Source organism: Lepidochelys kempii, chromosome 3 (genome assembly GCF_965140285.1).
Source record: "Lepidochelys kempii isolate rLepKem1 chromosome 3, rLepKem1.hap1, whole genome shotgun sequence".
Lineage (NCBI taxonomy): Eukaryota > Metazoa > Chordata > Testudines > Cheloniidae > Lepidochelys > Lepidochelys kempii.
Window position 1 is genome coordinate 27,462,884 of NC_136382.1, and position 16,088 is coordinate 27,478,971.

At 47.5% G+C, this 16,088-nt stretch overlaps 1 protein-coding gene across 4 annotated transcripts in view; it reads left to right on the forward strand.

Annotated features, from left to right (window-relative positions):
- Positions 1-16,088, forward strand: part of NBAS (NBAS subunit of NRZ tethering complex) — a 406,503-nt gene that overhangs the window by 222,841 nt on the left and 167,574 nt on the right. The window lies entirely within an intron of this gene.

Consider the following 16,088-nt stretch of genomic DNA (forward strand, 5'->3'; position numbering starts at 1 on the left):
CAACCCCTCAGACAGAGACAAACACCTACAAGATCTCTGTCAAGCTTTCTTACAACTACAATACCCACCTGCAGAAGTAAAGAAACAGATTGATAGAGCCAGAAGAGTTCCCAGAAGTTACCTACTACAGGACAGGCCTAACAAAGAAAATAACAGAACGCCACTAGCCGTCACCTTCAGCCCCCAACTAAAACCCCTCCAACGCATTATTAAGGATCTACAACCTATCCTAAAGGATGACCCAACACTCTCACAAGTCTTGGGAGACAGGCCAGTCCTTGCCTACAGACAGCCCCGCAACCTGAAGCAAATACTCACCAACAACCACATACCACACAACAGAACCACTAACCCAGGAACTTATCCTTGCAACAAAGCCCGTTGCCAATTGTGCCCACATATCTATTCAGGGGACACCATCACAGGGCCTAATAACATCAGCCACACTATCAGAGGCTCGTTCACCTGCACATCCACCAATGTGATCTATGCCATCATGTGCCAGCAATGCCCCTCTGCCATGTACATTGGTCAAACTGGACAGTCTCTACGTAAAAGAATAAATGGACACAAATCAGATGTCAAGAATTATAACATTCATAAACCAGTCGGAGAACACTTCAATCTCTCTGGTCACGCAATCACAGACATGAAGGTCGCTATCTTAAAACAAAAAAACTTCAAATCCAGACTCCAGCGAGAAACTGCTGAATTGGAATTCATTTGCAAATTGGATACTATTAATTTAGGCTTAAATAGAGACTGGGAGTGGCTAAGTCATTATGCAAGGTAGCCTGTTTCCTCTTGTTTTTTCCTACCCCCCCCCCCCAGATGTTCTGGTTTAACTTGGATTTAAACCTGGAGAATGGTCAGTTTAGATGAGCTATTACCAGCAGGAGAGTGAGTTTGTGTGTGTATGGGGGTGGGGGGGATGTGAGAAAACCTTGATCTATGCAGGAAATAGCCCGACTTGATTATGTAAAGAGTTGTCACTTTGGATGGGCTATCACCAGCAGGAGAGTGAATTTGTGTGGGGGGGTGGAGGGTGAGAAAACCTGGATTTGTGCTGGAAATGGCCCACCTGTTGATCACTTTAGATAAGCTATTACCAGCAGGACAGTGGGGTGGGAGGAGGTATTGTTTCATGATTTCTGTGTGTATATAAAGTCTGCTGCAGTTTCCACGGTAAACATCTGATGAAGTGAGCTGTAGCTCACGAAAGCTCATGCTCAAATAAATTGGTTAGTCTCTAAGGTGCCACAAGTACTCCTTTTCTTTTTGCGAATACAGACTAACACGGCTGTTCCTCTGAAACCTGTTATCAGTTAGTTAACATACCTTTATTGTGGACACTTAAGTGATTAGGTGCTTGGAGGCTTCCAGCACCCGCCCCGGGCCGCGGGACATGTCGCAGGCCCACAGCTTCAAGTCTTGCGCCACGTACCGCAAACCTATGCCAGTTAGTGACCCCCATGACTCGTGTCTATGTTGCCTGGGGGAAGAACATCAAACTGAGTGGTGTAGGGTTTGCAAGATGTTTAAGCCAAGAACAAGGAAAGAAAGAGACTTTTGTTCAAAGCAGCTGTTGATGGAGGCTGCATTGCAGCCACCAGGCCTGGAGCGCCCGACGCTGGCTCAGGCTTCCTCGGTGAGTAGTGCCCCGGAGCCGTTGAGAGACCCGGCGCTGGCTAAGCACTGTAAACTGTCAGTTCCAGAGCGCCAGACTAGCCCCGGCACCGCTCGTCCTCCCTGGTGCGGCCCTCGGCGTGGTTGTTCCCCGCACAGGAGACCGGCACTTCCCAAGGCCCCGAGCGCTGATAAGAGAGGGAAGGCCGCAGTACTGACACCGGCGGTCCCGGCAGCACAAGCTCCACTGAGCCTAGACCTAAGTGAGCTTAGTGCGGACGATGGGCTCGAGGGCATAACGGATTAGCCCTCCACGTATGGCACCTTTGAGGCTGCAAAGGACCTCACCGAGCTGTCGGCGAGCCCCCTCCCGCATAGGGAGAACCCTCCGGCACCCATGGCACGGGTGCCATCGAGGGGTAAACCGGCAATGGTGTGCCGCTTGAGGACACCATCCTGGCACCACTCCCAGAGTTGGTCCCGGTCGAGCTCCGACTCCATGTACTCACAGTTACCAGCGGCCCAGAAGGAGGTCGAGACACTGGGAGCGGGTCAGTGTGAGGAAGCACCGGAAAGGGTACACCACTCTCTGGCACCACCCAGAGACCGGCACGGGGAGGAGTTGAGACGGCCCTCGCCAGAGGACTCCCACAGACAGTCCTGGTCCAGGGAACACCGGCACTGGTCCTGGTCCGGTCCCGGTCCTGGGGATACCAGTACCACTCCCGATCAGCCAGGAGCCACTTGTTCTCCTGCCGGCGCAGATCGTTGGCACCGTTGTGGCCTTCGCAATCGGCATCGCCACAGTCTAGAGCCAACTCTGGCCTCTATAGCTACTCGCACCGGGCCCCGGACAGCAGGGACCCTCAGGTGGGCTGGCAACCCCAATGGGGGCCGCCAAGCCATTGGTCCTTTTGGACCCCCTGGGCCTATCAGGAGTGCCAAGGGGCCTGGTCCAGGGCAAGTTACTTGTTGCAGCTATCCCGGTCCCCACACCGACGTCAGTTGCCCCCCCACACCTTCTCTGTCCCTCTTCAGGGACCCCTCTCATGAGCATCTCCTAGAGAAGGAAGTCCGCTTGCTACTAGAGGCGAAGGCGGTAAAGGCGGTGCCGCACAGCCTAAGGGGGTCACCCAAGCCTACTCCCAGTACTTCCTCATCCCCAAGGCCAAAGGGGGCCTTTGCCCCATCCTAGACCTGCATGGGCTCAACAAGTTCCTGGTCAAGGCCCGTTTCCGCATGGTCTCTCTGGGCACCATATTCCTTCCCTGGATCCGGGGGGCTGGTATGCTGCCCTCAACACGAAGGACGCATACTTTCATATCACCATCAACCCAAGACATTGGTGGTTCCTACGCTTCACCATGGGCCAAGAACATTACCAATTTGCGGTTCTCCCGTTCGGTCTAGCCGTGGCCCCACAGGTGTTCATGAAGTGCATGGTGGTGGTGGCGGCCTTCTTATGGAGGCAGAGAGTCTGTGTGTACCCGTACCTCGACGACTAGCTCCTGGCAGGTCGATCTGAGGCGGAAGTGCGGGGCTATGTGGAGGTGGCCCTGAGATTGTTCCGCGAGCTGGGAGTACTGGTCAATGTCCCCAAGTCCACGCTCGTACCCACGCAGAGAGTGGAATTCATAGGGGCGGTCCTGGATGCGGTGCAGGCCAGAGCAAACCTTCCAGTATCCTGATTCCAGGCTATCCAGCAAACAGTCACCTCCCTGCTCCAGTCTCCAACAACAGCGAGGTGCTGCCTGTGGCTGCTGGGTCACATGGCAGCATGCACGCACATGGTCAGGCATGCCAGACTGAGACTCAGGAGTCTGCAGGCGTGGCTCGGTTGGGTTTACCGCCCGTGCAGGGACCCCCTGGACTTGGTAATGACAGCCCAAAGGGACATGCTGGACTCCCTGCGGTGGTGGCAGTCCTGGCCAGTGATTTGCAAAGGCATCTCCTTCGCTGCCCCACAGCCGGACCTGACACTGGTGACAGACGCGTCAGACCACCGATGGGGGACTCACCTGGGGGACCTCATGATGCAGCGGTTGTGGTCCGGAGCAGAGCAGTCGCTCCATATCAATGTGAAGGAGCTCAGGGCGGTTCGTCTCACCTGCCAGAACTTTCACGCCACTCTGAGTGGTCACAGTGTGACAGTTCTGACAGACAACACTACTGCCATGTTTCATGTAAACAGACAGGATGGGGCCCATTCCTCGCCACTCTGTCACAAGGCTCTCCTCCTTTGGGACCTTTGCATAGCCCAGTCAATTCACCTCGATGCGTCCTATCTCCTGGGGGTACAAAACGAGTTGCCGGACTCCCTCAGCAGGTCATACCGCATGCACGAGTGGACGTTGAGGGCGGACGTCGTGCTTTCGCTCTTCCTCAGGTGGGGGTTTCCCCGGGTAGACATGTTTGCCACCAGGGCCAACGCCCAGTGCCTGCGGTTCTGCTCGTTCCAGGGCTGCAGCCCGGGCTCGCTCGTGGACGCGTTTGCGATCCCGTGGAGAGGGGGCTTAATGTATGCCTCCCCCCCCACTCCCCTTGGTACACAAGGTCCTACTCAAGATGTGCAGGGACAGGGCGGCGGTGATTCTTATCGCCCCAGCCTGGGCCTGCCAGCACTGGTACACATCACTCCTAGAGCTGTTGGTGGAGACCCCAGTAGTCCTGCCCCTACACCGGGATCTCATTATGCAGGTGGCAGGCGGCTTCTCCACCCCGACCTGCAGTCACTGCACCTGAGGCTCTTTGGCTAAATGCTTTGGAAAGCCAGTGCTCTCTTCCCATGCAGCAGATTCTGCTTGGCAGTAAAAAGCCTCCACCAGGGCGACCTGTCTGGCCAAGTGGAAAAGGTTCTCGTGTTGAAGTGAACCCCGACAGGTGCGGCTGTGCCAGGCCCCGGTGCAGGCCATCCTGGAGTACCTCCTGCACCTCAAGCAGCAAGGGCTAGCTCCGTCCTCACTCAGACTATAGCTGGTGGCCATCTCCGCCTTCCATCCGGGGTTCTCGGGGGGCTCAGTATTTTCCCATCCAGTGGTGGGATGGTTCCTTAAAGGGTTGGAGAGGGTGTTTCCATACTCACTCCTCCCAGTCTCTCAATGGAACGTTAACCTGGTCCTCTCTAAACTCATGGGACCCCCTTCTGAGCCCCTCTTCCTGTTCTCTCCTCCACCTTTCCTGGAAGGTGGCATTTCTGGTTGCCGTTACCTCGGCTAGAGGGGTATCCAAACTGAGGGCCCTCACTTCTGAGCCACTGTATACAGTATTTCACAAGGACAAGGTGCAGCTCCCACCGCACCCCAAGTTCCTCCCTAAGGTAGTCTCCCAATTCCATTTGGGCCATTGTCTGCTGGTGTTCTTCCCGAAACCCCATACGGATCTGAGTCACCGGAGCTTGCACACCCTGGATGTGTGTCGAGTGCTGGCATTCTATTTGGAGTGCACCAAGTCCTTTCGCAAATCCGCGCAGCTGTTTGTGGCTGTAGCTGAGAGAATGAAAGGCCTCCCAGTGTCAGCGCAGCAGATTTCGTCTTGGATTACAAGCCGCATCCAGGCGTGCTATGAGCTCACACGTGTTCCAGCCCCGGCGGTCACAGCCCACTCGACCCGGGCACAAGCGAGTTCCACGGTGTTCCTGGCACAGGTCCCAGTCCAGGAGATCTGCAGAGCAGCCACTTGGTCCTCGGTGCACACCTTCACGACCCACGACGTGGTCAACCAGCAGGCCAGAGAGGATGCGGCGGTTGGCAGAGCAGTCCTCCTAGTAGTTGTTCTGTGACTCCTACCCTCCTCCAGAGGTAAGCTTCTAATTCACCTAATGTGGAATGCACATGAACAAGCACTCGAAGAAAAAATGGTTACTTACTTTCTCGTAACTGTTGTTCTTCGAGATGTGTTGTTCACGTCCATTCCACCACCCACCCTCTTACTCCTCTGTTGGAGTTGCTGGCAAGAAGGAACTGGAGGGGGTCGGGCCGGCAGGGTATATATGCACGGTGCAGTGGCGCCACTCGGGAGGCCCCACCGGCCAGACGGGAGCCGCTAAGGGGAAAAGTTTCCGACGCTCATGCACGTGGCGCATGCACACCTAATGAGGAATGGACGTGAACAACACATCTCGAAGAACAACAGTTATGAGAAAGTAACTGTTTTTTCTATTTAGTCCAGATAGATCACAGTTTAAAGCTTTCTCATATTCCTTTGTGTTTAAATAGCACATACCATAATGGAGCCTCAACCCTTCCTGAAGCCTCTTGTCACTACCACAGTAGAAGTAATTGATAATTGTTTCTTTATGTCATTCCCTTTGGCTAAGACTTTGGTTTAAGTGTTTGCTCTGCAGCAGATAACTCCCCTTGTTTTGCTAATCCTAAAAAATAAACTGTGCTGAAAGGACAAAGACCTTCATAATAGGTTTCTCAGTTCCACCTCTCCCAGGGCAAACTGGACTCTTCTGTTTCCTCTTCCCCCAAATATAAGGTAATAAGTGGGTGTAATAGGGATAATTGCCTCTAGCACGCCCCCTTATGGCTTGAGGGGCCCTGTAGTACCCTGCTTCTGTTTCCGCCTTCTTCAGGGCTTAAACTCCACACAGTCCAAAGGAAATTCAACCTTCTTCTTTGGGTGCTGCTTCCTATGTGTATTCCACTGTGGGTGACTAGTTCAATCCATGTACTGGACGCAGAGAATTTTGAAAGCAGTGTCCACTGATACATGCATGCTCCCTTGCTCTCCTTGTGCCTCCAACCAAGGAGATAAATTGTGGGGCAGACCAACTGCCTCTCCAGTTCCTTCTTAGCGTTGCATTGCCTCGGTCAGAACCTCTAGGGTCCCGAGCTTTGTTGTCTGTATCTGTTTGTCTATAAATCATATGTATATATTTGTAAATAGTTTTTAGAAATTTTAGTTTTAGTCGATAGTTAGATAGTTAGCTTCTCTGCTCTGGGGATCTCTCCTACCCTCCACCATATACCGTTACGGGTACTGGACTATGCCCAGGACTCCAGCCTTCATAATTTGTGTTTCCTGTTTTCACTCCTCCTTGATCAGCAATGACCATCAATGTTTCCTGTATTGCCTCGGGGAAGCCCACATCACAACAAGGTGATGTATCTGCCACTCATTCCCCAGTTGTACTCATGAAGGGTGGGAAGTTGATCTTAAGAAGCACCAAATGGAAAAGACATGAGGTCGCAGTTGGACCCGGGGAGACCCCCTGATTCATATCAGCAAGGTATGTGCCTCCTGCCTTGAGGTGCAAATCAAGAGCGAGGGATTGTACCCCCACAAATCCCTTGTCAGGGTCTTGTCGTGAGGACCTGGGGCATTCCCCTAAATATAAGAGTAAATCCTCCTGTTAGAGAGCTTATTCCTTCACTCTCCCACTTCCCTGGTCCTTCTTGCATGAACAGAGAGCAACAATACCCAAAGTCCGAAGGTGCAAACAATTCAATGTTTATTGGGGGTGAACTTCCAGCAAGCTTAAATCCAAGTTCCTTTTTCCTTATTTTCTAATCCCAATTTACTTCCTGTTTGCCCCTAATTTATATAGTAATATTCTTAGCTATACCTTAACCAATCCTTCTACTGAAATTTAACTAACCAATCCCAACATATTGTAACATGAGTAGCTAACCAATTAAATCCCACCACCTTAATTAGTTTACACCCAGCAAAATTAATTATACAGCAGACAGAAACAATCACAGAACCAGGCAGAGACCATGCCAATAAACAATAGCAAAGTGGGAACTATAATGACAAAACAATACAGAAGTGAGGATTTCACAACTACATCTATAAAGATATAAGGGTTTCCCAGCTATGTTTATTGATAAGTGAGTTCTTACCAGACAGAAGACTATCAACCTAAATTTCCTTTTACATCTTCTGGGCTCTTTCCTTTCTCTGGAAGTGATAGATCGGATCACCTTCCTAACAGCCCCATATTGACTAGTTAGGAATGTGAGGTGTGACTGTACGCTTCCCAGCTTATGGCTGCCTCTGCTGCTTAGCCAAAGGCATTGGCCTAAGACAGGGCCTCAGATTGTTACAGTGAGAGAAGGCCCTTACACAGATTCTTTCTTGTATACCTCTATTACTAGCTAAATGATAAACATATACCTACATTCTTAGAGTATAGGCCTTTACAGACAGGCCTGAATATCTATATCCTAACACTTCCTTCAAATCCACTTCGAAGCAGCTGGATACAGCACTGCCTAAATCAAGCAAGTCTCCTAGGTTGACCCAAGAGAAACGAGAACATTCTAAGTCTCAGGGGCATGAGAAGAAAGCCCACAAACCTAGGGCTTCATCAGTACTGGATCACTATTCGAGGACAACGGGGTGTCTGATACCACCCAAGCATAAAATGCAAGATCCTCCTACACTGATAAAATGCAATCATCGAGCACCTCAGCTGCCAACTGTATTGAATCTATCGGGAACCTTCACACTCTGGGAAGAGTTGAATATTACGCTCCTCCTGAGGACATTTTTGGTCTCCTGGATGCAAGGTCTCCTTCTCCCTCACTTGGGAGGTCCTGACTCTACTGGGAGATGTGACTTTTTGGAGAAGCCTGTCTCCCATTCCATCCGCCAGTTAAGACTTCCTTCAGGTGGGTCTGTCAATGCCACCCATGGATCTGGAATTGGCTTTTTCTTCCTTGGGAGATTCTGAATCACTCAATGAACCAATGTTTCCTCTTTCAAGGCATACCTTCCCGGATAAGGTTTGGGACCAAGCTCAACCTAAACCTGTATCTCAGAGTTGTTGGTACTCTATACCATGGGGACCTCCACACCTCTATTTGGCCCATCTTAATGGCCATACTGGGTCCGTGAGACCAGTACCATCCTGCAATGTCGGTTCAATCTGCTAGGGAGTCAGTACACCACTCCTCCTCCCCCCTCCAAGAGGATAACCAGAGTTTCCTTCTGATCTGTTCAACAGGAGGCGTATGCACCAGATCAGTGGTTCTGCCAATACTGACAAATTTGGTGTTGTCTTCTTCAGATGAAGGAGCGGCTCTTGATGAGCATAAGTAGTTCCAGGAACTGTTAGGTGCAATTGCAGGAGAGTTACAGATTTCTCTTCAGGAAGTTCAGGATCCTCAACAGAAGCTCCTGGACATTCTTCAATCCTCCAGTTCCTGCTGAATAGCGCTTTCTGTTAACAGAACCATCCTGGAGTCAGCTAGAGCAATATGGAATACCCAATTAAAAAATTATTTTGTTCCAGGTAAAGGGATAGAATTTCTCTTTTCCCATCCTGCTCCTAACACTTTGAATAGCTCTCACAATGAGGAGCAATAAAGTGGTTATCTGTTCAAAACAAGGGGAAAGGTTTTTACTCAACATTCTTACTAGTACCGAAGAAGAATCGTAGCTGCAGACCTATTCTTGATCTCTGCCATCTCAACTGTTTTACTGGCAAACTCAAGTGTCACATGGTCACACTGGCATCTTTAATCCCTTTAAAAGGATGTGTTCATAGCTTTTGATATGAACAACACATACTTTCATGTAGACATTTAACCTGCTCACAAACTTTTTCTCAGATTCATGGTAGGCTCTGACCACTTACAATACTCCTATAAAAGAGTACTCCTATTCGAACTTGCTACCACCCCAAGGATCTTTACCAGATATTCTCTGTAGTAGCAGCCCATATGAGGCATTCTTCACCATCCTCCCCTATCCTGGCTGGCTTCTCATTGCCAAGACACGTCAAGAAGCTTAAAGGTCAACTTTGGCAACACTTCAACTCCTCTCTTCCTAAGGGGTTAGCATAAACTTGGAAAAATCCATCCTCGCTCCAGCGCAGACTTTAGATTTCATTGGAGCATCCCTAAATTAATCCGCAGCAAGAGATCTGCTGATGGATAGGTTCCAGGCGATGAACAACCTCATAGACCAAGTCATAAGCAACCCTTGAGAACCTTGTCTTTCTCTCCTGGGTTGTATAGCTTCATGCTATTCCACCCAGACTTAACCAGGAGATCTTCAATGATCTAAAAATAAAAAAGAGTCCTATTAAAAAGTGGAAACTAGGTCAAATTACAAAGGATGAATATAAACATATAATACCAGTATGTAGGGACAAAATTAGAAAGGCCAAGGCACAAAACAAGATTAAACTAGCTAGAGATATAAAGGGTAACAAGAAAACATTCTACAAATACATTAGAAGCAAGAGGAAGACCAAGGACAGGGTAGGCCCGTTACTCAATGAGGGAGAAAAAACAATAACAGAAAATGTGGAAATGGCAGAGGTGCTTAATGACTTCTTTTGTTTCAGTTTTCACCAAGAAGGTTGATAGTGCTTGGATGTCTAACATAGTGAATGCCAGTGAAAATGAGGTAGGATCAGAGACTAAGATAGGAAAAGAACAAGTTAAAAATTACTTAGATAAGTTAGATGTCTTTAAGTCACCAGGGCCTGATGAAATGCATCCTAGAATACTCAAGGAGCTGATTAGCAATTATCTTTGAAAAGTCATGGAAGATGGGAGAGATTCCAGAAGTCTGGAAAAGGGCAACTATCGTGCCCATCTATAAAAAGGGAAATAAGGACCACTGGGGAATTACAGGCCAGTCAGCTTAACTTCTGTACCTGGAGAAATAATGGAGCAAATAATTAAGCAATCAGTTTGCAAACATCTAGAAGATAATAAGGTGATAAGTAACAGTCAGCATGGATTTGTCAGGGACAAATCGTGTCAAACCAACCTGTTAGCTTTCTTTAATAGGGTAACAAGCCTTGTGGATAAGGGGGAAGTGGTAGACGTGGTATATCTTGACTTTAGTGAAGCTTTTGGTACTGTCTCGCATGACCTGCACATAAACAAGCTAGGGAACTGCAACCTAGATGGAGGTACTATAAGGTGGGTGCATAACTGGTTGTAAAACTGTTCCTAGAGAGTACTTATCAGTGGTTCACAGTCACGCTGGAAGGATATAACGAGTGAGGTCCTGCAGGGATCAGTTCTGGGTCCGGTTCTGTTCAGTGTCTTCATCAATGATTTAGATAATGGCATAGAGAGTGCACTTATAAAGTTTGCAGACGATACCAAGCTGGCAGGGGTTGCAAGCTGTGTTCCGTGTAAGCTGCATGCTTGGGTGGCCGCGCAGGAGAGATTCAGGTGCCACCCAGCTGATTAGCAGAGCGCATACAGGCAGCAGCATGTGTTCAGGTGCCCCCACACACATGTTGTTCCGTCCTGCAGCTGCTCCTGGGACCCTCCTGCTGGCTGTGCAGAGCAGGGGGGTGGAGGTGGGAGGAGGGTGCTGATGTCAGGGTGTCCCCCTCCCCCCCACCCCTATACCCCATCTCCGCAGAGCAAGGCAGAGGGGCAGCCTGACTCAGGAGGCCTTGGAGCTGCTGAGGTCTGAATGCTGAGTGGCTGCGTGCCTTTCTTAAAGAGACAGTGCACTGTTTCTGAGATTTCCCCAGCAGCCAGCTCTCGCGCGCGCGCTCTCTCTCTCTCTCTTGCTCTCCCCCTCCCCTCCTCTCGCCCCCTGCCCTTGTACCCCATCTCCGCAGAGAGGAGACAATAGAGCTCAGGACAGAGCAGGAGAGCTTTCAGTTAGCACGGCTTTTCCCAGCAGCCAGCACATACACTGTCTCTGTGTGTCTCTCACTCACACACACACACACACACACACACACACACACACAGAGTCTGTGTCTCTCTGTCTCTTTCACACTCATCTCCCTATACATTGTTGTTGTTACTTCTTGGTACTTCCTGCAATGTACATATATTCTCTGTAATTTTATTCTTTCCATTTTGTCATTATTTTAGTGTTTTGACTGGTCTATGCATGTCATAATTTTTATTTCTCTTACACTTAAATTTAATTCTTTGAGTAGTGAGTTCTAAAATGCCTGACCTGTATTGGCTGGAGTATTTTCCCTACGGTGACTTTTTAAAAAAATATATTATGTCTAGGTTTTTTGTTTCTACTGGTAGTGCACATCCACACATACCTTGGTGCACATAACAAAATTTATTCTGCACATGGATGGAAAAAAGTTGAGGGAGCATTTGTTGCAAGTGCTTTGGAGGATCGGATTATAATTCAAAATGATCTGGACAAACTGGAGAAATGGTCTGAAGTAAATAGGATGAAATTCAATAAGGACATATGCAAAGTACTCCACTTAGGAAGGAACAATCAGTTGCACACATACAAAATGGGAAATGACTGCCTAGGAAGGAGTACTGCAGAAAGGGATCTGGGGGTCATAGTGGACCACAAGCTAAATATGAGTTAGCAGTGTAACACTGTTGCAAAAAAGGCAAACATTATTCTAGGATGTATTAGCAGGAGTGTTGTAAGCAAGGCACAAGAAGTAATTCTTCCGCTCTACTCTGCACTGATCAGGCCTCAACTGGAGTACTGTGTCCAGTTCTGGGTGCCACATTTCAGGAAAGATGTGGACAAATTGGAGAGAGTCCAGAGAAGAGCAATAGAAATGATTAAAGCAATGGCCTTAAATTGCAGCTAGGGAGGTTCAGTTTGGACATTAGGAAAAGCTTCCTGTCAGGTGGTTAAGCACTGGAATATATTGCCAAGGGAGGTTGTGGAATCGCCATCATTGGAGTTTTTTAAGGGAAGGTTAGACGAACACCTGTCAGGGATGGTCTAGATAATACTTAGTCCTGCCATGAGTGCAGGGGACTGGACTAGACGATCTCTCGAGGTCCCATCAGGTTGTATGATTCTATGTACTTATGTCACGCCATTTGCCAGACTCCATCTTCGTTGCCTGTTAGCGTGGCTTCAAGCAGTGTATTCACCAAACCAACAGTCGGTGAATACCATAGTAACCGTTACCACCAAAGTAATATCATCTCTGCTATGATGAAAGAATACCCGCTAGGTGTAAGTGGGTGTTTCCAGACTTTCCTCCTCACTGCACAGGACAATCATTATAGATATCTCCCTAATAGATTGGGGGAGCTCATATGCACATCCGCACAGCACAGGACACTTGGACATCTCCAGAATCCAGGATGCACATCAAATTTTGGGATTGTGGACAGTCCAAAAGGCTTGCAAGGCCTTTCTTCTGTTTATTGAAGGTCACCATACCCTTATAATGTCAGAAAATTGCAATTATCTTTTACAATAACAAATAGGGAAGACCGAGATCCATCTCCCTGCCTGCAGATGCGTTCACCCTGTGGAATTGGTGCATTAGCAAGCACATCATCCTGTTGGCATTTTACTCTTCAGAATGTGCTAGGAGATTCCCTCAGCAGATATTTTGATATCTACCATGAGTGTGAGTTCCATGTCTATGCAGTAAATAATATGTTCTCTCGATGGGGGATCTTGCAGATGAACGAAAATGCAGCATATACTGCTCCAGATGAGCCCTAGGACACTGTTCTCAGGGCAATGCTCTACTTCTTCCATGGTCAGACTATCTAAACTATGCCTTCCCTCCATTAGCATTCCTATGGGTCTTACAGAAAATTTGTTAGGACAGGGCGTAAGTCATCCTCGTTGCCCCAAACTGGCCCAGACGGTTTTGGTTCCCAAGACTCCTATGCATGTAATCTTGATCAACATTCAGTCGTTTTCGATTTCCTGACCCAGGGGAAAGGTAGAATCAAGCCGCAAACCCCAATCACATCATCTCAAGGCATGGTTTTTGGATGGGCATCAACTTCTGAAGCTGTACTAAGCAGCCTTATCAATCATAGAAAGGATTCCATTAGAAGATGTTATTTAGCCAAGTGGAAGCATTTCTGTACCTGGGCATGGCGAAGTTGTATGTCCCCAGAAGCTATGGCTATTTCATTTATTTTGGACCATCTTCTTTCCCTAAAGATAGAATGGTTTCAGAGTAACAGCCGTGTTAGTCTGTATTCGCAAAAAGAAAAGGAGTACTTGTGGCACCTTAGAAACTAACCAATTTATTTGAGCATGAGCTTTCGTGAGCTACAGCTCACTTCATCGGATGCATACTGTGGAAACTGCAGAAGACACTATATGCACAGAGACCATGAAACAACACCTCCTCCCACCCCACTCTCCTGCTGGTAATAGCTTATCTAAAGTGTTCATCAAGTTGAGCCATTTCCAGCACAAATCTAGGTTTTCTCACCCCCTCCAAAAACCACACACACAAACTCATTCTCCTGCTGGTAATAGCTCATCCAAAGCGACCACTCTCCCTACAATGTGCATGATAATCAAGGTGGGCCATTTCCAGCACAAATACAGGATACAAATACAGGAAATGGCCCACCTTGATTATCATACACATTTTAAAGAGAATGGTCACTTTGGATGGGCTATTAGCAGCAGGAGAGTGAGTTTGGGGGGGGGGGGGAACCTGGATTTGTGCTGGAAATGGCCCAACTTGATGAACACTTTAGATAAGCTATCTAATGTTTATTCCCCCCCCCCCCACCAGCCCCGTTCCTCAGAGGCTCTTGTCAACTGCTGGAAATGGCCCACCTTGATTATCACTACAAAAGATTTTTCCCCACCCCCTACTCTCCTGCTGGTATTAGCTCATCTTAAGTGATCACTCTCCTTACAGTGTGTATGGTAACACCCATTGTTTCATGTTCTCTGTGTATATAAATCTCCCCACTGTATTTTCTACTGAATGCATCCGATGAAGTGAGCTGTAGCTCACGAAAGCTTATGCTCAGATAAATTTGTTAGTCTCTAAAGTGCCACAAGTACTCCTTTTCTTTTTGTGAACACAGACTAACACGGCTGCTACTCTGAAACCTGTCATTGTTCGTTAAGTGTTTCTTGATTGGGCACTTAATTTGCACATTCCTTTCTCAAGAATCTGACCAAATGCTTTACTAAGGCTACTTAAAATCAAGCAAGTACACAGCCAATATTCATAACTTTGAGTACAAAAATGGCACATGCATACAAATAGGATGGATATATTCAGTAGATCATAACCTTTAAGCGATATGTTACATGGCATATGTAGCATAAAACATATTCCAGTTATGTCATATATACATGCATAAGCATATTCACATAAAACATTATGGGGTGCAATGTCAGATATACAAAGTACTGGCAGCCTTTTCTAGTGGTCTTATGAATTTCCCTATACTTCATGTGTCTTTATCTACTCTTGAGTGCTTTTAGAACTGTTTTCTCCACCTAGCACATCTCAACTGAAAGAATTCCAAGGATTTTTCCAACTTACTTAAAAGTTTCAGAATTTACACTTGCAACAGCTTCATCTCTGAGAACTTCATGTGATTCTCTGATTGTGCTGATAGCTTTGAGCAAGCCCAGTTTAAATTTCATAGTAGAAGTGAACTGTGGTTCTCCACTGTTCTGGCAGGAAAATCTTTGGAGATGCCTGTCAAAAATATAAAGGGAAGGATAACCACCTTTCTGTATACAGTGCTATAAAATCCCTCCTGGCCAGAGGCAAAACCCTTTCACCTGTAAAGGGTTAAGAAGGTAAGGTAACCCCGCTGGCGCCTGATCCAAAGGGAGCAAATGGTTTGGTCTGTGTGTGTGATGCTTTTGCCGGAAACAGATCAGGAATGCAGCCTTACAACTCCTGTAACGTTAGTAAGTAATCTAGCTAGAAAATGCATTAGATTTTCTTTTGTTTAATGGCTGGTAAAATAAGCTGTGCTGGATGGAATGTATATTCCTGTTTTTGTGTCTTTTGTAACTTAAAGTTTTGCCTAGAGGGATTCTCTGTGTTTTGAATCTGATTACCCTGTAAGGTATTTACCATTCTGATTTTACAGAGGTGATTCTTTTACCTTTTCTTTAAATAAAATTCTTCTTTTAAGAACCTGATTGCTTTTTTCATTGTTCCTAAGATCCAACAGTTTAGGTCTGTGTTCACCTGTACAAATTGGTGAGGATTCTTATCAAGCCTTCCCCAGGAAAGGGTGTGTAGGGGTAGGGGGGATATTTTGGGGGAAGATGTCTCCAAGTGGGCTCTTTCCCTGTTCTTTGTTTGGTGGTGGCAGCATACGGTTCAAGAACAGGGCAAAGTCTGTACCTTGAGGAAATTTTTAACCTAAGCTGATAAGAATAAGCTTAGGGGGTCTTTCATGCAGGTCCCCACATCTGTACCCTAGAATTCAGAGTGGGGAAGGAACCTTGACATGGTGGCAGAGCGATGGGATCATATATCTCCTGATGAAATTCCTATTAAAGTATATTTTCACATTGAATAAGATTGTGATTTTTTTTTGTTTGTTTTTTTCTGTCTCAGAGTTGGGGCAGATATGTGAAACGCATCTGAGGCAATATGGGAAAACTTATGTGTTGTAGGAAGTTCTGTTGGTCATTCAGAAGGTCGCACTCCTCTCTCTGAGTCAGTATGATAGCAATGCCCCTGGCTGGGATTAATGGACATAAAAACATAAGAATGGCCCTACTGGGTCAGACCAAAGGTCCATCTTGCCCAGTATTCTGTCTTCCGACAGTGGCCA